Here is a 23,518-nt window from a genome sequence, read left to right on the forward strand (position 1 = left end):
ATTTCCTGAGGGAGGAGACTCCTTTTATCTCACTATCCTCAACTGACGAGGCCTGCCCAACACAGATGACCTCACAGGTTCCTGAAAAAAATCTCTAATTTCCTCTGGCCTGGGCTCATCCGGAATGAATAAGCCCCTGTGTCTGTGGGAGAAGCTTCTATGTGTTCGCCAAAACCTCTCTCCTCTATCCCCTGGGCCACAGCTAGATTACATTTCTAGACTCTCCTGCAGCTGGGTATGCACTGAGTTCTGACAATGGAATGTGGGTGGAAATGCCATAAGCAATTTCCAGACTCAGACCATAAAACTCCTGTGTGACCCTCCACACTCCACACCATTCATCTCCATCTGCTGGCTGAATGGAGAGAACTCCAGGGGCCATGGGGAGGGCAGAGCCATGTGTGGAAGGAGCCTGGGATCCTGAACAGACATGAAGATTGAGGCCCATTTGGGTGACCTGATTGAAAAATAAACTTGGTCATGTTGAGCCCCGGATATTTGAGGGTTATCTGTTTTGGCATCTAGTAATGCCATAACTAACATAAAATCTTAAGAATCAGAAGGGACTTTTAAAGCTTATTTACTCCAACCCTAGCCAATACACAAGCCCCATCCACAACACCCTGGACAAGAGGTGCTGTAATTTCCATTTGGAAAAACCCTAGTGCCTGGAAACTCACAAATTTCCTGTTGGCCAACCTGTCCCAGTTAAATCATCTTCGATTTCTCTCCACAGAAATTTGCCCTTCTCTGAATTCCTCTCTTTGGTCTTAGTTTTGCCCTCTGATGACAGAAAAACGAACTCAGACCTCTCACTCTGTGAGACAATCCTTCAACTATTTGGACAGTCAGTCCAACGTATTATCAATGTTCTCCTTGAGTTTCCTCCCCTCCAGGTGAAACATGCCTGGATTCCTCAGCTGTTTCTTCTGATGACATGATCTGGGGTCCCTCCTCATTTTGTTCACAATTCTCAGAATATATTTGCTTTTGTTTGCCTCCCTTTAAATGTGGCACCTAGAACCAGTGTTCTTAGGCCAGTGCAGTTCATGTGTGGGTAGAGTCCAATTTTCTGGGAGGTTCTGAACTTCTGTGCAATCTACCTTTGTCACCCCAAAATCTCACTTTAAACCAGTTCAGATCTTCAAAGGTGGCTTTGTCACCTCAGGATGAAACGTTTGATGGAAAACAGCCTGAAAAGGGCAGCATTTCTAGATATCCGAGTCTTGTCATGGGTCTGAGGCATGGCGTGAGGGAGAGGGAGTGCCAGAAGCTCTCCTGGGATGGACTCCCAGCGAAAACACTGGAAACCCCAGCAGAGGGGTTGAACGAGTATTGCCCTTTTTCCAGGATTAAAATTGCTCAGAAATTTGACTGGGGTTCAGAAGTGAGACCAGTACAGGCCTGAGTACCTAGATATTTTGTTTCTCTCTGGCTCTCTGGAAGGTGAATGAACCCTGCACAGTAGACTGTCCTGCCCTTTCTGTGCTGTCCCCCAATCCCAGGACTAGCCTCCACTGACATGGCCCTGCAAGTTCCCTGCATTTCAACCTCAAAAGCAAGACTTCTAAGCATTTCCCCACTCCTTCTCCCAGATGGCATCTATGAACTAAACTTTGGATCAAAAACACTCCTTTTCATTCACATTCTTAGAGAGAAAAGGAGAGTATGTTTCCGTGTGTGTGTGTGTGTGTGTGTGTGTGTGTCCACTTCCTCCAAATTATACAAGTTCAACATTTGTCCTAGGAAATGAAGAACAAAGCAGAAATCAAATACAAACTGTAATCCCGAGTTGGGGGTTGGGGGGAGAGACTCTAACCTGTTTTTCCCTCAAAAGAAAAACAGTCCTTTTTTTTGTGGGTTGCCTAGAAACGGAGAGGTTTCCAGCATCAGCAACAGCTCTCCCCCGGGCAAGAGGATTATCTTTCTGCTGAGCTTGCTGCACCATTATTTATCACCTGCCAAGATTGATTAGTCACCCTGGGACAATGACAGCCCTTCCTTTCCCCTGTTAATTACTGTCATCATTAATATCCATGTCACTAATTAGTATTCATTCACATTGAAACTCCTTCCTTGCTATCATATCCGCTCCCCCCTCCACCTCACCCCAGCCTTCGGTACCATTGTCTGGGTTTCTACCCCCTTTGGCTTTCTGCACTCATGTCCGGCCTAATTGTTCTTCCCAGTCCCCCAGGCTCCAGTTTGCATTCACAGAGCCGAAGGATCACATGTAAGCATTGTTTTTGGTAAAGAAGTGAAAGTCACAAAAGCTCCTGGCCTTCTCGCCTAGCACTGCGGGAACCACAGACCTGGGTTTCCTGTCGCTGGTGTAGCCACCATGACAGTCACTGTCTCATCTGGGGACGCGTGTAACCGTCCTCAGGCCCTAGTGGGGCTGGGCTGCTGCCCTTGGCTGTCCAGGCCACTGTCTTCAGTCTGTAGCAGCACCCACGCCACCGCCATCCCTGACAGGCATGGGCACTGCTTGGGGGACCTGAGCACACACAACGATGTCTGGGGCTGTGGACAGTCTCATTCTCGTGGGCGTGGGGTATTTTAGGCTTCATTGGACTAATCCAGGAAGGGCCAGCCTCAGCCTTGTGAGCAGGCAGTAAACCGTTGCAGGTTCAGCCTCAGGAACAAGTAAGGAAGGGAAATCTGTCATAATATTATGTCCTTTATAAGACCTACAATTATTACACTGTAGAACCAGGCAAGAATAGTCCAAATAACCATCAGGAGAAAACTTTTTTTTTTTTTTTTTTTTTGTGGCACACGGGCCTCTCACTGTTGTGGCCTCTCCCGCTGTGGAGCACAGGCTCTGGACGCGCAGGCTCAGCGGCCATGGCTCATGGGCCCAGTCGCTCCGCGGCATCTGGGATCTTCCCAGACCCGGGCACGAACCCGTGTCCCCTGCATCGCAGGCGGACTCTCAACCACTGCACCACCAGGGAAGCCCAGGAGAAAACATTTTTATTCTTCTCTTTTCTCTTTCGTTTCTTCCTTCTTTCCTCCTTCTCCCAATCATTCTTTCCTTCTTATTCTTATGAGAATTTGCAGCAGACTTTTTTATTCTGTTCTATCTAAAACTGATTGTTGCCTTTTGTTACTACTATTGGATTCTGGTTCTTATCTTTGCCAAGCTGTCCTGCCTGCCAAGGACTTAAAGCCAGTATAAAAACATTAAGAACAAGTGCATGATAGCTGCTCTTTATTCCCAAAGATCCCACAACATTTGGCTGAAAGTTTTCTTTTTGAGGCTAATTTATCAACATTTATACTAGGAATATCCATGAAATACACCAGAGGGCACCTGAAACACTTCTTCACAACCTGCATGGATGGTTAATATAGTTCAGTACACATTTATTATACGCAGGCATGCTTTATGTTTCTGTATGTGTTGTAAGCCCGTATTTCAATGATGTCTTATATGTGTTTATAATTATGTTTATTGGCAGGGCCTTTGGACACAACTTGGGGATTCAATACATAAATTATGGCTCATCCATACAACAAATATTTATTGAACACCTACTGCATTAAATGAAAAAGCATACTGAGAACAGTGTATATCGTAAAATGACATTTTTACAATAGAAAATATATATATTTGTATTCTATTACTTACATATGTATAGATATATACAAATGTGGAGGAGAAAAGTTCTGGAAGTATATTTATTTATTTGTTTTATTTATTTATTTCTGGCTGCATTGGGTCTTTGTTGCTGTGTGTGGGCTTTCTCTAGTTGTGGTGAACGGGGGCTACTCTTCGTTGCAGTCTGCGGGCTTCTCGTTACGGTAGCTTCTCTTGTTGTGGAGCACAGGCTCTAGGTGCGCGGGCTTCAGTAATTGTGGCTCATGGGTCCTAGAGCCCAGGATCAGTAATTGTGGCGCATGGGCTTAGTTGCTCCACGGCGTGTGGGATCTTCCCGGACCAGGGCTCGAACCCATGTCCCTTGCATGGGCAGGCGGATTCTTAACCACTGTGACACCAGGGAAGCCCTGGAAGTATATTTAAACTGTTAAATTTAGGTTATCTTGGGGAGAGGCGAGGGTCAAATTATGGGAAATTTCTGTTCTTTACATTTCCTTATCATTTGGAGTTCATAGAACATTCACATATTACTTTTGCACTGAGAAAAATCCTTTTGTGTTAAGGAGAAGAGAGGGAAGAATTGGCCTCTGAGCCTGAAGTGGTGCGAACGTGGAGAGCCAGGGCTACAGACCCAAGTAGAGAGGGTATATGGAGCACAGCCTTCTGCTGCCCCAGGCCCTGTGCTCTCGCTCCACTCTGGGGAAAGGGCAGAGGGATGAAGGCAGGACTCGCAAAGCTGTCTTCCCTCCTGAGGAGTACAGAGCAGGCGGCTTGGTCATGGGCCTCAAACTGGTCGCCGTCTGGCCATCTGGCTGGCTCTGAGCCTCGGAGTGGCCTTCTGTAGACTCTAATAGGGCTGTTCACCACAGTCCTGGACAAAGGGTGACCCCCAGCACCGCTCCCTGGGGTTTGCTTACTTGTTTACTTGGGTAGCGTGAGACTCAGTGACCTCTTCCCAAGTTGTATTAACTCTAGATCAATATAAACTGGATTTGAGTAAGCTGGTAAGATCTTCCGAGATTTCAGAAAGTTCTTTCTGGCTTGGGGGAGACCCTTACTATAAAAGTGTTCTATTCTGGGCTTGGCTTCTGGCGTTTTAAGCTCCCCTAAAGAATGAGGGATACCTGGATCTTCTTTTGAAATAAGTCAAAACCCAAGCAGATCCTACAATGAAACCCTTCCTTCATTTTCCCCAAAGTTTTGTATCAATCTGAGCCCAAATTAGATTATGCAAACTTGACAAAAGACGGCTTCCAGTCACCTGCAAATTTCAAGTTACCTGCAACTTCGTAGCTTATATATCATGGTTCTGGTAACTGAAGCAATTGATAACTTACTCATCAGTCCTCCCCACTGGAGAAAGCCACTTCCACTTGAGTAAACTATTTTTCTGGAGCTCAACCAAGGATAAGACAGTTTCTGGGCTTCCCTGGTGGCGCAGTGGTTGGGAGTCCGCCTGCCGATGCGGGGGACACGGGTTCGTGCCCCGGTCTGGGAGGGTCCTGTGTGCCGTGGAGCGGCTGGGCCCGTGAGCCGTGGCTGCTGGGCCTGTGCGTCCGGAGCCTGTGCTCCGCGGCGGGGGAGGCCACGGCAGTGAGAGGCCTGCGTACCTCAAAAAAAAAAAAAAGACAGTTCCTGCCGTGAGCGAGCTCACAGTACTCCTTAGGCAAGGTTATGACTCTGTCTTCCATTGGATGTTCACGTATCTGCCAAGGTCTCTGCTGCACCTGTGAGTAGAGCGGGTAGCTTTGTGCCACCTCACCACGCATGCAGGTGCCACGTGCAGGCCAAAGCCCGCCAAGAAGGATGACATTCCCCAGTGCCCACTGTGCACCAGGCCACAGCTGGACACTTAACCCTGTTGTCACACAGCATCTTGACAATAACTATGTAAAATATAATAACTCTTATACCTGTTTTAAAGATTAGGCCCAGAGAGGCCCCAGGTCACATGCTAGTACCTAATAGAGCCAATCTTGGAATACGGGCAGTCTCATGTGAAATATTATTTCCACTACACCATTCTGCCCCCCGTATCTCTGAATAACTTTCCTAGTACATAGAAGAATAATTGGAAAAGTTATCTTCTGTACTCTATTTCTTCCTTGAAGTACAGACACTAATTTAGTGATAATAATAATTATTACTGTCAGCTATTGAGCTAATAATTTATTGAGCACTTTCTATATTCCAGCCTTGGAATGATTCTACTACAATAATTATATGGTGTAAATAGATTATTATCTCCATTTTGCAGATGAATTGAAGGACACCCTAAGTAGGGAAGTTTTTAACAACTTTAGACCATTCTTTTATGACTTTGTTAAAAAACAATAAAAGATGCACAATTAGCTAGCAGAGAAAGCTTGTGAGCAAATGTTCAACTGGGTTTTGGAGGGGGCGGACACAACGAATAGCTGGCAGTAGATAGAAGGAAATACAGGTGGCAGAACTAGCGTGATAAAAAGTCTAGTGGCATTTTTTGAGAGGTATTGTTTGGCAATGGGCTTGAGTTTTTCCAAGGAAAATGGTGACAAATTTAACAGATATACACTTGCTTCCCAAGCATATGAAGCAATAAAGCACATTGTTTATAAAGTCAGGCGGATAGGAGCTCAACTCATGGTATGCCATTTCCAAGTTGTGTGATCCTGGGCAGGTCCTTTAATTACCACCCACCCCAATCTCCATTTTCATGGGTCACCTGGGGGAAATCCCACCTACTTCCAGGATAAAACAAGGTCACGTATACAAAACTCTCTCCAAAAGCCTGGCCCATGGTTTTGCTGAAATGGCCTGTTTATTATTAGGTAACCTACCTGCTCTGTGCCCTCATTTCCTCATATGAAAATGAGGACAGTAATAAAAGGACCTGCTGCTTAGGCTCTGGGGTTAAAGGAGATGCTATATGTGCAATGCCAGCACAGCTCCTGGAACATAGTAAGCAAAACACACATGAGCTACGGAGAGAGTCTGTGTTTTACATTCGTATTGGAGCCAAGTGTCTCACCAAGTCATCGGCGTGGCTCAGAAAAGCAGCGGCAACTTGAACTTCTTGTCATTTGCCTGCTTCTTCATTTTACGCCTTAGAGAATCTCAAATGTCTTCTGATGCTTTCAGGAAGGGATCTGCTGATGGACAGCTTGTTGGACAGAAGGAGAAACAAAGGAGGGAGTTGCAGCAGGCAAACTTCAGGAGGCTGACAGGGCCTCGTGGAGGGGGTGGGACCCCCGCCTGGCAGCTTTTGCGGCTTTGCTCCTCTGGAGGACATTTTCCAGGAAGTGAGCACCTTCTCTTGGAGCACTTATCTGGGTTTGGAACTAGACATCTACAGCGTGATGATTTGGTCAGTGTCTGCTTCCCTCTCTGTATCAGTTTCCTGGGACTGCCTGACAAAGTACCACAAACTGAGCAGCTTAAACCACAGAAATGTATTGTCTCACAGTTCTGGAGACAGGAAGACCAAGATCCAGGTGTGGGCAGAGCTGGTTCCCCTGAGGGCTGTGAGGGAGTTGTCTCAGCCTCTCCCCTCACTTCTGATGCTTTGCTGACAGTCTTTGGTGTGCCTTGTCTTGTAGAAGCATTACCCCCATCTCTGCCTTCACCTTCACGTGGCGTTATCCCTGTATGTATGCCTCTGTGTCTAATTTCCCCTTTTTATAAGGGCATAGTGGATCATGGCCCACCCTAAACTAGTTTATCGTAACTAATTACACATGCAACAACCTTGTATCCAAATAAGGTCACATTCTGAGGTTATCAGAGGTTAGGACCACAACATATAAATTTTGGGGATGACACAATTCAACCCATAACTATAGTTCTGAGAGAGCAGGACTCTGTTATACTGTTTATCTCTGGCACCAAGCAAAGACCTGGCATGAAGCTGGGGTTTATAAACGCTCATTGATCAATAGTTATATTCAAATGGGCATCACATAATACATATCCATTCATATGCACATATTCATTACATTTAAAATTTTTTTCTCCATTTTTTATGGCCCATGGAAACTTCATCACAGACCAGCACCAACCTTGGTTGGGCCTTTTGCAACTACTGCTTTAGAGGAAAGGTTCAGGGTTTTCCACCCATTGACACTTTCTTTCAAAAGCCACACCTCTCCTTGTTAAATTTTAAGTCTCAACAAATGAATGCCTTAAAAAATATAAGGCAGGGCTTCCCTGGTGGCGCAGTGGTTGAGAGTCCGCCTGCCGATGCAGGGGATGCGGGTTCGTGCCCCGGTCCGGGAAGATCCCACATGCGCGGAGCGGCTGGGCCCGTGAGCCATGGCCGCTGAGCCTGAGCGTCCGGAGCCTGTGCTCCGCAACAGGAGAGGCCACAACAGTGAGAGGCCCGCGTACAGCAAAAAAAAAAATATATATATATGTATATATATATAAGGCAAATATATAAACAACAAGGATTCACTGCATAGTACAGGGAATTATATTCAATATCTTGTAATAAACTTTAATGGAAAAGAATTTTAAAAGAATATATATATATATCTGAATCACTTTGCTGTATACCTGAAATTAACACAATATTGTAAATCAACTATACCTCCAAAAAAAAAAAAAACAAAACCCATTAGGCAGCAGTCTGAACTGCCTCCTCCTCGTTCAACCCTGGCTGGCACCTAGAGAGGACAACGAGTAGAAGGAGAGGTGAAGTCTTCAACTCTCTTCTCGAGGCAGAAAGACCTGGTGCCCCTTCCTCCTCTCACCTGTCCTTGCTGTTGGCCTCACTGGCTCCCAGGCTGCAGAGTTCAAACTGCCTGCGACTGGCTTTGATCCAGCCTGCGATTCTCCCTTCTAAACCGGAGGCTTTTGTGTCAGTCTGACTCAAACAGTTTGGAACAATTAAATCCAGACACACAAGACTGTCATTTTGAACCCAGTGATACCCAAGCATCACTGCCTTATCCCGTCCTAAAGCAGGGCAGGCCGGGCCCACCTCCCTGGGGTCTTCTTCCAGGCCAGGCACATCGGCTTGCCGGCCTCCGCGGGCACGTGGCAACTGCGCCCCTCAGCGACTCACAGCGTACACAGCAGGAAAGACAGCCAGCCCGGCCGACGGGAACCCCCTGGTGGACTTTCTCCCGCCAGCCCCCCCAACCCCCCCCACCCCCCCCTCCCCCGCTCAGACGGCACTTTCCCGCTTCCCCGCACATTATAAAAAATAATAGGGCAGGAGACTGGGCGAGGTTATTACCAACTCATAAATCAACTGGGAGGCTCTGAGTGTTGCGGCAAGGTGTCTGGGACGGGCTCCCCCGGTTTGTTATCTCACTCGGGCTCCCACGATTGATTCATAACCTCATAACCCTCCCGCGTCCGAATCCCAAGTCTTCTATCTAATTGTCAGCAGCCAAGTACATGATTTGCAAGAGGATGCAGGCAGCGGCAGACGTGAGGGTGGAGGAGAGATTAGTTTTGTCAATCAAAAGCGTCCAGCGCCGGGAGGAGCACACCCGGGATTTAGCTTATTAAAGGGGAGGTTGGATACGGCTACGCAGATGGGCCTCACGCAGGGAGATGGCGAGTCTCGGCCACTGTGGGTGTAGCCTCTGCTCCCGGCGGGTGGCTGCTCCCATGACCGCCTCGCGCTCAATCCAAAGGCAGAAATGAAAACCAAATAAGCAGATTTGCAGCTTCTGGGGAGAAGTGAGCGAACGCCAGGTGTCCTGAGCCTTTCCAGGAGGGCTGGAAGGTGTCAGGGGCTTTACTGCCTTCCAGTGTTGTCTAATGGCCATCTCATTTGTGCACATTTGAACCTGAAATGTGGTTTGTGAACATTTGTATTTAAATTCATTTGAGGGGTTAAGGCTTTCTTGAGGGGAGTAGGAGAGGGAGCCTTTGTGACGCCCAGGTCTGCAGGCTGCAGTCACTTTACCTGGAATCTGACCCATCTAACCGCACTGTTAGGGAATAATGCTGACACACTTCCCCAGCGTGCTTTAAGGCTTAAGTCTGCAGAGTGTGCTGGACACCTGCCACCACCTTGGGACGGGCAAGGTGTGCATAGCAGGCAGTGCGAGCAGGCCAGGTTTCAAGCGGAGTCTGGGACACACAGGTGCTTGGACAAAGACTTGATTGGTGTTGCACTAATGCCAGCTCCGGTACCCTGGAGCTCTGGCTTCATGGAACACACTCGGCTTTTGTAAACAGACCTGGGTTCAAATCCCGCCCGGCTCTGCAATTTGCTAGTTCATCACCTTGGACGAGTTAACTCAACCACCCTGAGCCCCAGTTTACCCACTTGCAAAATGGGTCGATCACAGAATCTACCTCAGACTGTGTTATGAGTATTTAAATAAGGAAATGGAGGTGGGCACTTAGCGTAGTTCTGGGTGCCGACTGGGCACACTGCTCAATGGCCATTTTGGTTCCTTTCCACTTATAGGTGATACACACCTCTATCAGCCCAGAGTGGAATGTGGCCTGGGACTGATCTCCTGATCAGAGAGCCTCAAGTAGGAATCAAGCCTTTCTCCCGGCTCTTCCCTGGGCCTGTGCTGCAGGCCTAGACTAGACAGTTCAGAGCTGGCTCTAGTTTCCATCTCTCAAGCTTCTCTGTTTCATTGAGATGAATGAACCCATCCTTTTAAAATTTGGTCTGGGACCTTCTCTATCAGTAGGGGATCTACTCCCAGTTCAATTTCCAGTTCCTGAGGCAAAACGTCAGAAGAACCCCAAGGAACCCCAACATCTCTCCTTCTCCATCCCAGCTACAGCCAAGCCCTTAGCCTGGCATCTCCCACAGGAGTGGCCACGAGGCAAGCAGCCTGTGTCTGAATCCAGGTTTCCCCTCCCGCCAGCTCTGTGACCTTGGGGATGTGCCTTACTCTTGCTAAGCTTCAGTTTCTCTAAGATATGATAAAAGCACAGTCTGAGAGTGTGGGCATGGGATGATTCCTGTAAAAAGTTCAGCCCTGTGTCCTTCAGTGCAGAGCACATGACCAGCATGTGCTGGCTTTATCATCATCATTATTATTACTGCCATTACTACTGACTGGACCACTTTCATTCATTTATCTGCAGTGATGATTAAGACGGCTCTGTCCTTAAACAAAAAAGGGCACTGGCAGGCTGCAAGGGCTAGACTGGAGTGTTTGTGGGATGCTTTGGGCCACAGAAAGAGCATGTAATTCCAGCCCACCCAGTGTCGGGAGAAGGTTCACAGAGAAGGAGGTGCTTAGGATCAGTGAGAAACAGAAGATTGAGGAGGAAAGCACTGGATGTACGGCCAAGAACAAAGCCATCCAAAGCAACCACACCAATGGCATCACGTGACAGCTAACATTTATAGGCAGACTGGAACAGCAAGTCGCTGTGAAAGGGAAAAGAGTCCTAGAAGGGCAAAAGTCACAGCACGCTCTGGCGTCACTTAGGTGCAAAGCACTGAGCCAGTCACCAGGGGCTGAGAGTCAAGCATGAATCAGAAAAAGAATCAGGCTTAAAAGCTACAGGGAGATGATGTCAGAGCTGCCAGGGAATGAGCTCATGCCTTCCTGGCGTCAGGATGCTGGCCTTTCCCCCCATCCCTCCCTCAACCCGGGCCTCATGGCCACTGCCAGCAGTGCTGTGGTCCCTTCCTGCAGTTGGCCTTGGGAGGTGATGTAACTGTTTGGTCAGCCTGCATCCCCTACACCTCTGCTGCTGGCTACCGTCCCGGATCCCTGCTCAGCTGCCTTCAGCGAGGCGCCCCAAACCCAGAGGGGCTCATGCACAGGACACCACCACTGTTTCCCCTCCCTGTCGTCCTTCAGGGGAGGGTGCGGCCTTGGGCTTCTCTGGGGCCTGCTGCCATCTTGCCTCCAAGGACACCTCCCCCTTGACCCCACTCCCAGCAACGGCCTTGAGTCCTTGGGACTTGGCTGTCTGAAGGGGTGGGCGTTGAGGACCACAAAACAGAAGCAGTGGCAGGAGTGACAGGAGCCGGTCAGAGGCCTGTGTGTCCTGACCTTGCTGAGGGCGGGGGCGGGATCCGGATAACACTTCATCAGTAGGAAACGGGGGCACAGCCCACGGGGGAGCAGGTGGCAGCCAAGCCACACCGCCCGCCTTCCCTGCCGCACTCTTTCCTCCTGAAATCCCTAACTCCTTTTCTGTCTCCGGCATTTAGGTAAGAAAAAACAGTGCAATAGTGAAGACAAAATGGGGTGACGGGGAGAGGGGACTGGGGGCTGTGAAGACAGGGAGGTGAGTGAGGTGACATTTACACGGAGGCCTGAGCAGCAGGAAGGATGCAGTGGTGCATCTGGAGGAACAGCAGTGACGTGGGAACCTGCAGAAGGAAGGCACGGGCGCCTGGAGGGGAGATGGGAGAGGGAGGGGTCGCACCCTCTGGAAGCCTCTGGAGGGCTGGAGTAGGGGAGGGTTTTGTGTGTTTTTAAATGATCTCTTTGGCTGCTGGGTGGAAAAGGGATTGCAGAGGGCCAAGAGAAGCAGGAGACCAGCCAGCACCTGTTTTCAGTGGGTGAGAAATCTAATGCTGGCTGGGCTCTGTGGTGGCAGCGAGATGGAGAGGAGCAAATGGGTCCCGGGTCTGTCTCAGAGGCAGGGCTCCTGGTCCCCTCTAATGCACGGGACACGGAGCGTGAGAACAAGAGGAGTCTGGCTTGACTTCTGGCTTCTAGCTTGACTAATTGGATGCAGGGGGAGCTTAGCCTACCTGAGATGGGGAAGCAGGTTGGGGAGAAAACCTGTGTTCATTATTGGCCGTGTTCTGAGACAGACATATACTGTAGCCATCCAAGTGGAGATGTCAAGTCTGCCAGTGGACATAGGAGGCTGGGTTTTCAGGGAGAGAGCAGGCTGGAGATAGTATTTGGGTGTCACTGGTGTGTAGGAACGTCCCTTAAGCAGCGAGGCTGGGTGAGGTCACCCAAGGAGAACATGTTGACTGAGAAAAGAGAGCAGCATTGGAGCCAAGCCCTGGGCCTGGCAATGGCACAGCTGGCAGGGGACCCAAGCCTGCCCTCCCTCACTCTGGAATGCCTTCCGTTACCCTGAACGCCTGGGCTTCTCTCTTCTGTGACTTATCCTGCGATCCATTCCCCTTCCTTGGGATACAGCAAGAAAAATGAGCTCAAACTCTGGACCTTCCGCCAGGCCCTCTCGGAACCTGCCCTTCGAGCAACCTCCCTTTCTTGCTCACGTCAGGGAAAAATTGACACTTACCACCATGTACAGCACCTGACAGCTCTGCCCAGCGCCCAAGCCAAAGAGACAGCTAAGGGTTTCTGTGCTCTCTTCTGATTTATAACAAGTTTAAACTCGTTTTCTGGCTTTTCTGTCACTAAGTTCCCTGAAAGCACCTTGTGGGACTGTGGAGCTGGCCCGTGGCCGAGCACTGCTGGGTGAACACAGCCTGGGAGTGACTTCAAGCTCCAGATCCCACCCGGGTTAGAGGCTCTGGGGTGGAATGTCGTCTTTCTAACGTGCAAGCCTCATTTCATTCGCATCAACTCCAGACCAAGAGAATCTGGCTTTTGTTCAGAGAACGTGTTGAGAACGTTTCAAATGGAGAAACCCTGTAACTAGGAAAAGGACAGACTAAATATAAAACCCATCATGAGTTTATGCTTTCTAGACCCATTTCTTCATCATCGCCCCCGCCCCAAGTGCTGGCTTCTTCCAAAATGGATTAGACTTGTGGCAGTGAATACTTAATGATATTGCTAGAATTAATAAAGAGAATACAAGATTCACACAATGAATGGGAGAGAGCCATATGAAGAATGCCAGGGAAGGACGGCTGCTCTAAGTGATCAGAGAATTTAGTTTATGGTTCCTGGAAATAATAAAACAGTAAAGGATAGTGCTCTCATTTCTTGGCCTGTCTCTCCATTAGCACATACAGGGTCCTTAAAGAGAGAGACCCCCGTCCCCTCAGCTGTGCCTCCCTGACTCACTGCAGATTTTCAAGGAAGACCTGATGACTAGAGTTAAGAATGGGGGCCAAAATCAGTGATTTTCATTTTGGTGTCGTCACTGTGCTGCTTTTTCTTCCAGACGTTGGTTTGGCTGGAGCTGGTTACTCCTCAGGGTGGCTTCTGAATCTTGAGAGTAAAACAGGCCAGATCTTTGGGATGGAAAGTTAGCTTGCTGCTTGCTATTGCAGATCATTTACACGTATGTTGAAGAAGAGGGGGTCAACACATGCCCCATTTTAAGTTATTCAGGACTAGAACTTGGTATGTCAGTAGCCCATTCCTGCCCACCCTGATTCTCCAGGTGGCATGACAGTCAAATACGGTCAAACGTTTGAAAGAATGTTAAAAGCCCAGATCAATGTTGAGGTTTGTATGGCTCAGCATGCAGGCAGAACTAAAGGCTGGTGTCTGATCAGATAACACGATAAACACACTGTCCGTTTTACTAAAATATTTTCTCAGCAAAGGTCATATTCATGCCATTGGGAGGGTAGTAGATTGAGAGACTCAGACGTGGAGTTTATTTATTTATTTATTTTTTGACTTGGAGTTTATTAAGGAGAGAGTTGGGGATAGTTTTGAGGGATTGGGATTAGGTTCAGATGCACATTTCAGTAAAAAAAATAACAGCAGGGGCTTCCCTGGTGGCGCAGTGGTTGAGAGTCCGCCTGCCGATGCAGGGGACACGGGTTCGTGCCCTGGTCCGGGAGGATCCCACATGCCGCGGAGCGGCTGGGCCCGTGAGCCATGGCCGCTGAGCCTGTGCGTCCGGAGCCTGTGCTCCGCAATGGGAGAGGCCACAACAGTGAGAGGCCCACGTACCGCAAAAAAAAAAAAATAATAACAGTGGCTTAAACAAGATAGAAGTATATTTGGTAAAAGAAGTCTGGAGGTGGCTCCATGGGGTCCTCAGGAATCCATACTTTAATGTTTCTCTTCCATTTTCCAAGTGCTTGACTTTCACCCCGAAGGTCACCTTATGGTTCAAAATGTCTGCTGAAGCACCAGCCATCATGTCCCAGCTTCAGGCAGGAGGAAGAAGGAGAAGCAGAAGAGCTAAAGAATGCCTTTCCCAGGTGAGAAGCATATGAAGCGTATTTTCCGGAAGTTCCATATTCTATTCACATACTGTGACACACACAGTAACGGCTCCCCAAAGATGTCCATGTCCTCATACCCGGAACTGTGAGTATCTACGTTACATGGCACAAAGGACTTTGCAGGTAAGATTAAATTAAGGTCCTCAAGATGGAGAGATTAGCCTGGATTATCCAGGTGGGACCAATGTAATCACAAGGCTGTTTATGAGAGAGAGATAGGAGTGTCAGGGAGAGAAGGAGTAGTGAGGACAGAAGCAGAGGTGTGTGTGGGCTCCCACACGTGTGTGTATTCGAAGGAGCTCATGGGGAGGGGTGGAGGAAGAGAGAGGGGATGGGGTGGGGAGAGCGCTAGTTAGCTGCTGGCTTTGAAAACAGAGGAAAGGACCACATGTCAAGGAATGCAGGCAACCTCTAGAAGCCAGAAAGAACAAGGAAACGGATTCTTCCCTAGAGGCTCAGAAGGAACATAGTTCTTCCAGGACCTTTACTCCTCTAAGGCCCGTTTCAGACTTTGGACCTCCAGCTCTGCAAGATAATACATTTGTATTGTATTGTTTTAAGCTGCTAAATTTGGAATTTGTTGTAGCTGCAACAGGACACGTATACTCACATGACTCAGACACCAGAATTCAGTCACTTGACCACACCTGGCTACAAGGAACTCTGGGAAATAATCTTATTGTGAGTCACAGGGTGCTTAGCCAAAAGTGGGGCAGTGTTACTGATGCGGAAAGGAAAAGTAGATGCTGGGGTCGGCCACGGCAGACTGCCAGGCGGGCTGTTACGCAAACGCAAGGCTCTCCAGTTAGCATAGCAGAAAAGTATTCTCCTCAAAACAGAACTGAACCCATAGGAGGAAACATACCTAAGACGGTAGCATAAACAGCTTTAAAAGTATCGTGGCAACTGATTTAAAAGAGGATTCAAGTAATTCTTTAGGTAGAACATTCTCTCTAACGCCTATTTCAGCTGCAAGTTCCTAATCAGATATGCCTGAGTCCCGCTGTGAAGTCTGTAGTCTAAAACAGGGGTTTGAATTTGAGAGAAGCAACTCAGTTATCAGTAAGACTCTTGGTCTCCAAAATTTCTCTTGATAAAGTCAGACTGTAAGCAATTATAGCTTGAAATCTACCTTCTCTCTTTGTCCTAGCTAAATGCAAGGGCTGACACAGAAATTATAGATAGAACAACAAAAAAGTACTTATAAAAAATACCTGGTATGTCACAGATGTTCAGCGGATTTTAATGACCAAAGGAGTAAATGAGCAAGTGAATAAACCTAGGAATTTGACGGATTTCAGTACGGTTTCATCCATTCATTCTATGTCCTAGGATTAAGTTAACTGCTGGGTGCAAAGCCCAGTAAGATCTTCCTATGATCAAGGAGCTCACAGCATCAGGGGAAGATGGACCAGTAAACCAACAACCGTACTTCAGTGCACTGAGTGCTATGACAGATAAATTTGCAGGAACTGGGAACGTGGATGAGGGAAACTACATCAGACCTGGCTGCCAGGAGCATTTTGCTGGAGGAGATGTTGCTTGAGCTGAATCTTGGAGGACAAGTTGGAATTAGCTAGTAAGTGGGGGGACTGCATTCCAGGATGAGAGAACAACATAATCAAAGCCACAGAATCATGGCGAACAATATCAGCAAACATTTATATAGTGTTTACTCTGTGCCAGGCATGGTTCCAAGCACTGTATATATGTTAACTCATTTATATGCACAGCAGCCTGATGAAGCAGGTACTGTCATTATCCCATTTTACAGATGAAGAAAGTGAGGCAGAGAGAGGGTAGGTACTTGCCTGAGGTCACGTGGTCTGTAAAGTTAGGATTTGAACCCAGGCACTTTGGCTCCAGAGACATTGCTTAGAGTCAATCATTTGGCGTGGTTCCGGCTTTTCAAGCCAGAACTTAAAAGTTATAGGAGACCATTTAAGGATGAGCTTCCTCTAAATCCTACTTAAGATTCTCTCTTGCCGAAAAGACATTTATAGTTAGGCTTTTCTCGGTTCCCTGCACTACCCTTACCAAACTATAAGAAATATAGTGGCTAGTCCCCAAGCTGCCTAGGAGAGGGAAGTAATTTCTAGTTTCAACCTATGATCTGTTCACAGGCAAGGCAATTAGGACAGGTCACACAGAAAACAGGCAGAATGTGGCAAATTATTGGCATTACAGGAAACCTCTTTATCATATCTGACTTAATCTCAACCTTATAAACACCTCTTGCCAGTCTAGCTATGTGTGGTGAATTGGCAGGTACAAAGTTAAAGAAAAGAACGAGACAATCACTTATTATTATTACTGGCTGCACCGCATAGCTTACGGGATCTTAGTTCACCGACTGGAGATCGAACGTGGCCCCCGGCAGTGAAAGCACTGCCCTAACCACTGGACTGCCAGGGGATTCTGAAGACAATCACTTGTATTTCTAAGACTTCCATTCCCCAGATGCAGATGAGCTGGAGTGGAATGATGATCATTCTGACTGGGATGGGGAATGACACTCCCTTTCCAGAGTAACCCACTGGCTGCCATTAGTTGCAATTGTAGAATATGGCTAAATATTTCTTCCTTTTCAAGTGGTTACGCCTGGAAGCATGGTTCTGAGGTCACAGAAATTTTGTTAAAATAAACAACAACCCAAAACCCAGCAAAGGGAGCACATAGCTTATTTACCAGGATTACAGCTCTCACTCACCCACCCTCTCTGGAAGCAGAGATGCTTTAACCAGAGTGAGATGGATACCTTTCTCCTGTTTTGCCCACCTGGAGAAGCTGGGAGGGACAGGAGCAAAGACAATGTGGGATCCTCAGGGATGTATTATGAGTTACTATACAAAGGAAAGAATAGTGTTTTCTGACGTGGACTAAAAATTATAAATAGATCTGGTTAAGGCAAATGATGCCAGGCCTTCCTTACCCTTGGATGTCTTATTTTCTCCACTATTTTTTCTCTTATGTACCATGGCCATGATCCCAGATCATAGCTGCCTATTTCTTGAGATACGTCTTCCCTCAGAAAGGTGAGAGGTCAGGGACGAGGCTGTCTCCCTCTCATTAAATGACAACTCTCATGTCCTTGGACCATGTAGAGTTCTACAGAGCCTGCCATGGATGAAGACTGGAAAACAAGACCTGAGACAAGGCAACTGGAAAAGGTCCATCAACATGGCCCAGAAGAGGCTCTGGGGAGGAAATTCCTCTGTCCCTTATATCCCTGGCTCCTGAGTCAAAGTCTGCCAGGGGCACATCTGGTTGGCAGAGCCTGGAACACATCATATGTCCTGGCTGTACCGAGAGCTGGGCAAGAGAATGTCTAATATTTCCCGCTTCTGTAGTTGGGAGTGGTCTTTGCCCCCAATGACACTCATTATTTGGGAATTTCCTAATCAAAGCAAGACATTAAGATGTTGGATAGACAAAACGAATGACAAACATCCTTTATTCTTCCTCCTCTTAAACACAGAATGGGAAAATCCCAAGGCCAAGACCAGGGTGAGGTCTTAAGGGGAGGAAAGCAGAGATTTCCTGGACCACCACCAGCATAAAAGGAGAAAAGGTGGCCCAACTGGGATCACCACTGGAGAACAAGGCAGGCATTTGACTAGAGAGCCCCGCCCTGCCCACTGCCTCACCGTGCGAATCACTCAGGGACCTAGAAGTGGTGGCAGGAAGCTTGGAAAGCAGTTGGATGGATTCGAAGAGCTAACATCTGGTAGGGAGAAAGATAAATACAAAGATCTTTACAATACCATGAGAAATGTCATAGTAGGAGCACTAGACTGCAGAGAGATTAATCTGGATCAAAGAGAAGTAAACTTTCGGACCCCAAAATAATTTGGGGCAAGAGATTCTTAATAAGTAGGGTCAAATATTTTTTTTTCTTTTGCAGTACGCGGGCCTCTCACTGTTGTGGCCTCTCCTGTTGCGGAGCACAGGCTCTGGACACGCAGGCTCAGCGGCCATGGCTCATGGGCCCAGCCGCTCCGCGGCATGTGGGATCTTCCCAGACCGGGGCGCGAACCTGCGTCCCCTGCATCGGCAGGCAGACTCTCAACCACTGTGCCACCAGGGAAGCCCAGGGTCAAATATTTTAATCCAAGTAGCTTGACCCTCTTAAGAGCCAAATGAATTACAAAGGCTACGGGTGCCAATAGCTGGGCCAGTCCTCCACAACATGACCTCAGCTACCTCTGTAGCTTTGTCTACTTCAGCCCATGACTAGACAAGCTGCTCAACACATCTGGGGTTTCCCGCCTCCAGGCCTTTGTTCCCGTGGCTCTCTCCACTTGGAATGCCCAGTGCCCACCTCCGAGAGAGGACATCAAGGGAGATTTATCCAATGACCATCATTTCCACGAAAGACCCTACCCCACAGAACCTTCTCCAGATTTGGGGTTGTCCCGCAGGACATACGAACACTGTCACATGTGAGTCTCTCTTGTAATGATTACATCTGAAAGGTTTGGTCATGGCTCAACACAGAACAGGACGTTCACCTAGGATGCAAAGTCAGAAGAGAGCCCCAGGATTGCTAAGGCCAATTTCAAGAACAAACCAGGCCCCAGAGAGAGCTGAGAATGTTCAGTGGGGGGGCCCCCCTTGATCATCCACTGCTTACAACATGCTATGAGGGCCTGGGAGAGACAAAACCCTGCCAGAGTTCTCATAGAAACACCATCGTTCCAGGGTGAGGTGGAGCCTTCCAGAGATAAGTTCCCCCAGCTGTCCATCCATCCATCCATCCATCCATCCTTCCATACAACAAACCCACAAATATGTACTAGATTACCTCTAGCTTGCGCTGTCAGAAATGTTGATACCAGCTAATTCCCCCTCATCCTTAGTCAGTGGGTAAAACCCAAGCGCCACTGGAGCCCCATTATTTCTCAGTTCATCTCCATGTTGCTTTGAGCTACCTCTTCCCTTAATTTGTCCCTGACCCATTCCCCATGCCCACATCTGGAACCTCTGTTCTCTGGCTCCATTGGTGAAAAAAGTTCCCGCGGGGCCTTCACCAATGCGCAGAAGGATCCGTCTACCTCCTGGTCTACACTGACCCTCCCCCTGCTGTTGTTTCCAGCGCCCTTTGTTCTTGTGCCACACACCACCCCCCTGCACCACCACCGAATTTGGGCCTAGGAGGGAAAGTAGGCATCATCTTGCCCTTCATGATATTTCTTTTTCCATGTAAAAATTCCTGATTATTTGAGGTTTATATATTCTACCAGTTTCCTCTCTACTCCTCCAGCCTATCATCTCTTTATTTTTGTTAACTTCTCATTCATGGAAGGCTTTGGCACCTGGATCACAATCTTGTTTTCCACCCTAAATCCTGCCACTCTCCTTGGTGACATCATTATCTATGTGTGGGACCCACTGACTATATGTCAGCTTCTCACTTCCCCGTCCTCTACTCCAGTGATCTTCAAGTTCAAATCATCTTACTCTTCCCGTTTGTAAGTTGCACAGAGATTCCATGTGGAGCCACAACTGAGTATGGTGACCAGGATTCTGTTCCAGAGCCCTAGAATTTAGAAAGTACTTTATCATGATTTTTAAAGGTTGTGCAAATACTTAAACATCTTTTTTCTCTTAGGAAATAGCATCTTCCTCAAACACATTCCAACCTCCAGCCAAGTGGGAGAAGTCCTATTTTTAACAGGTAATGTTCAGGACTCTTAGCAGGACCTACAGAAGGCCAAGCCTATACCCCCAGCCTCTCCCTGCCCACCCCTGGGCCTTTGCCCATGCTGGTCCATTGCTTACGGCACTTGGCCTCTGTATCTCCAACACTGCCTTCCGGGCCCAGCTCAGATGTTACTGCCCATCCCTGACTCCATGTGGTCCCACAGCCCATACACGTGCATCCCTATCAAACTGCTTGTCACACAGCATTGCTGTTGCCTGTCCAGCTATCTGTTCCTCTCACTATACATAAGCCATCTTCAGAAATGCACTGTTTTATCCATTTCTAAATCATCAGTGCCAAGCTCAGTGCCCACCACACGGTAGCCACTCGATAAACATTTGTGGAACAAATGAGCCTTTAAAACCCATAAAGTCCAAATGCTGGCGAACACAGATCTGACGCCCCTCCTCAGCGTCTTCCCCTGGTACTAACACAGTAGAACGGACTCGCGACCTTCCCCACCTCTCACTCCTACAGTCCTCGCATGTCTCAGCTGAGGGCTGCTCCATCCTTAGAGCTGCTTAGGCCCCAAATTTCAGAGTGATCCTTGAATTCTCTCTTCCTCTCACATTCCACATCCGATCAGTCAGGAAATCCATTCAGGCCGACCTTCCAAACTTAGAATATGGCCTGAAATCTAGCGTTTCTCAGCACCTCCACTGTTGCCACCTAGGACTGAGCCTCTGTTTCCTGCCTGATTCCTAACTGGTCTCCCCGCTTCCATCCTTGATTTCCCATGGTGGCTCTCCACATGGCGAAAAAGTGAAGCTTTAAAAATGTCAGTCGGGGGCTTCCCTGGTGGCGCAGTGGTTGAGAGTCCGCCTGCCGATGCAGGGGACACGGGTTCGTGCCCCGGTCCGGGAAGATCCCACATGCCGCGGAGCGGCTGGGCCCGTGAGCCATGGCCCCTGAGCCTGCGCGTCCGGAGCCTGTGCTCTGCAACGGGAGAGGCCACAACAGTAAGAGGCCCGCGTGCCGCAAAAAAAAAAAAAAAAAAAAAAAAAAAAAAGTCAGTCAGGACAGATCTGCTCAAAACCCTAAAATGGCCAAAGTCCTCACAATGGCCGACAAGACAACATGATCTGACACCCCTACTCAGCGTCCTCCCCCAGGTACCAACAGGGCAGACTTACATCTTTGCTCAGATGGCACCTTCTCCTTGAGGCTTCTCTGACCACGCTGGTAATACAGCAAACTGCCCTAACCCTGCTCTCCTGATTCCCTTTCCCTGTTTTACCTTTTAAACTTTCAGAAGCATGTGTCCCCTTTTGCATACTAGATGCTACTTATTCATTATGCTTATTATCTAGTCTGCTCCCACCGTGAAATACGAACTCCACAGGGGCAAGGAGCCTCGTGGATTTTGTTTGCTGATACTCCCGAGCACCTGGGAAAAAATATCTGGCACATCGTAGGTGCTTAATAAATATGAATATATTTTTCACACAAAATTAATTTTAAAAGTGTGATTCAGTTCTTTGATGTATCAGTCTTTTATTGCTGTCTAACAAAATGCCCCCAAAATGGATGGCTCAAAATAATCATTTATTTTGCTCAGGGATCTGAAATTTGGGCAGGGCTTGGTGGGTTCAACTCACTTTGCACATTGCAGCATCAGCTGAGGTGGCTTGACTAGGGGCAGCTTTCAAGCTGAAAGTGAACTATGGCTGCAAGTTAGCTCTTGCTGATGGCTGGGAGTTCAGCCAAGGGTGTGAGTTGGGGGAATTCAGTTCCTTTCCAGGTGGGCCTCTCCATGGGCTCCTTGGGCTTCCTTACAGCATGGTGGCTGCATTCCAAGAGCAAACATCCCATGACAACAGGGCAGAAAGGCATGCAATTTTTATGACTTCGCCTTGGCTAACATGAAGTACCATGTTCTGAAACGTTACCTCAGCCATACTCTATTGGCTCCACCTTTTGGGATGGAGAGGTGACAAAGTTCTAGAAGAGCATGTGGGATAGGACATATTATTCCAGACATCTTTGGAAATACAATCTGGCACACAGGGTTAATCCCAAAGCCTTGTTAATTTGTGACAACTATATTGAAAGGGCACTTAAGAGGGACTTAAGCCCATCACAAGCCTTCAGGAACACAATAGGACAGACTGAGAGATGTTAAGGAAATTAGAGCTTATTATGCCAAACTCAAGTGGACAGAGCAAGGGACTTGGACTAAAAGCATGTTTAAATCCCAACTTCCCCATTACTGTGTACAACCTTGGGAAAATCATGGAACATCTCTGAGCCTCAGCTTCCCCATCTGTAAAATGGGAATATTAAATTTATCTTGCCTGCTTGACACTAATAATTGAATAGGCTCATGCTTGGGTAAGTGTTCCCAAAACTACAAAACAGTTTGCTCTATACCTTCATGTAGACCAACAATGGTCTAATGGTCATTTGGATTTTTGTTCTGAAGCAACAGACCACAGAGGAGGGAGCACTTACTGAGCTGTGGGTGTGGCACCCTGGACTTCACTCATCAACTGTGCGATATTAAACAGCCATTTACCTATTCTGAGTCTCAGTTTTGTCATGTGGAGGGATAAGGCCACCTGCCCTGCTTAACCCTGAGAATTATGGTAAGGACTTGATAGAGGTTAACTCAGGGGCTTACGGTAAGGTCTCAATAACATGGGTTATATCACTTGGTAGTAATCATATTATTATCTAAGCAGCCATAATTTTTTATTTTAGAAAAAAATACATTTTTGTGAATACAAAAGTAAAAGATTTTAATTCAATAAAAACTTTAGAAAAAACAACTAAGCATAAAGAAGAAAATAAAAATCACACAGAATCTCCCTCTTAGATTCTATCATCTCTTTCTCCTCTTTTTAAAAATAAATTTTTATAGTTTTATATTATATCTAGTTCCCTTCAAAGAAGTAGTTTCCCACTTTTGAGGGGGGCAATGATAAGCAATAAAGCAATAAACAGTTGCGACTTTTCATACCTCCTCTGACTGCCTTAAGACAAATCTCTACAATTGAAATTTCTGCTGGGACGAAATGAGATAGTGACATGGACATATATGCACTACCAAATGTAAAATAGCTAGCTAGTGGGAAGCAGCCGCATAGCACAGGGAGGTCAGCTCGGTGCTCTGTGACCACCTAGGGGGTGGGATAGGGAGGGTGGGAGGGAGACGCAAGAGGGAGGC

The 23,518-nt window shown here is 47.6% G+C and overlaps 1 protein-coding gene across 1 annotated transcript in view; it reads right to left on the minus strand.

The window, feature by feature from the left end:
- The window catches only part of RGS6 (regulator of G protein signaling 6), a 574,818-nt gene that overhangs the window by 101,313 nt on the left and 449,987 nt on the right, over positions 1-23,518 (minus strand). The gene's annotated exons all lie outside the window — the stretch shown is intronic.

This window comes from Grampus griseus (genome assembly GCF_964374135.1).
Source record: "Grampus griseus genome assembly, chromosome: 2".
NCBI lineage: Eukaryota > Metazoa > Chordata > Mammalia > Artiodactyla > Delphinidae > Grampus > Grampus griseus.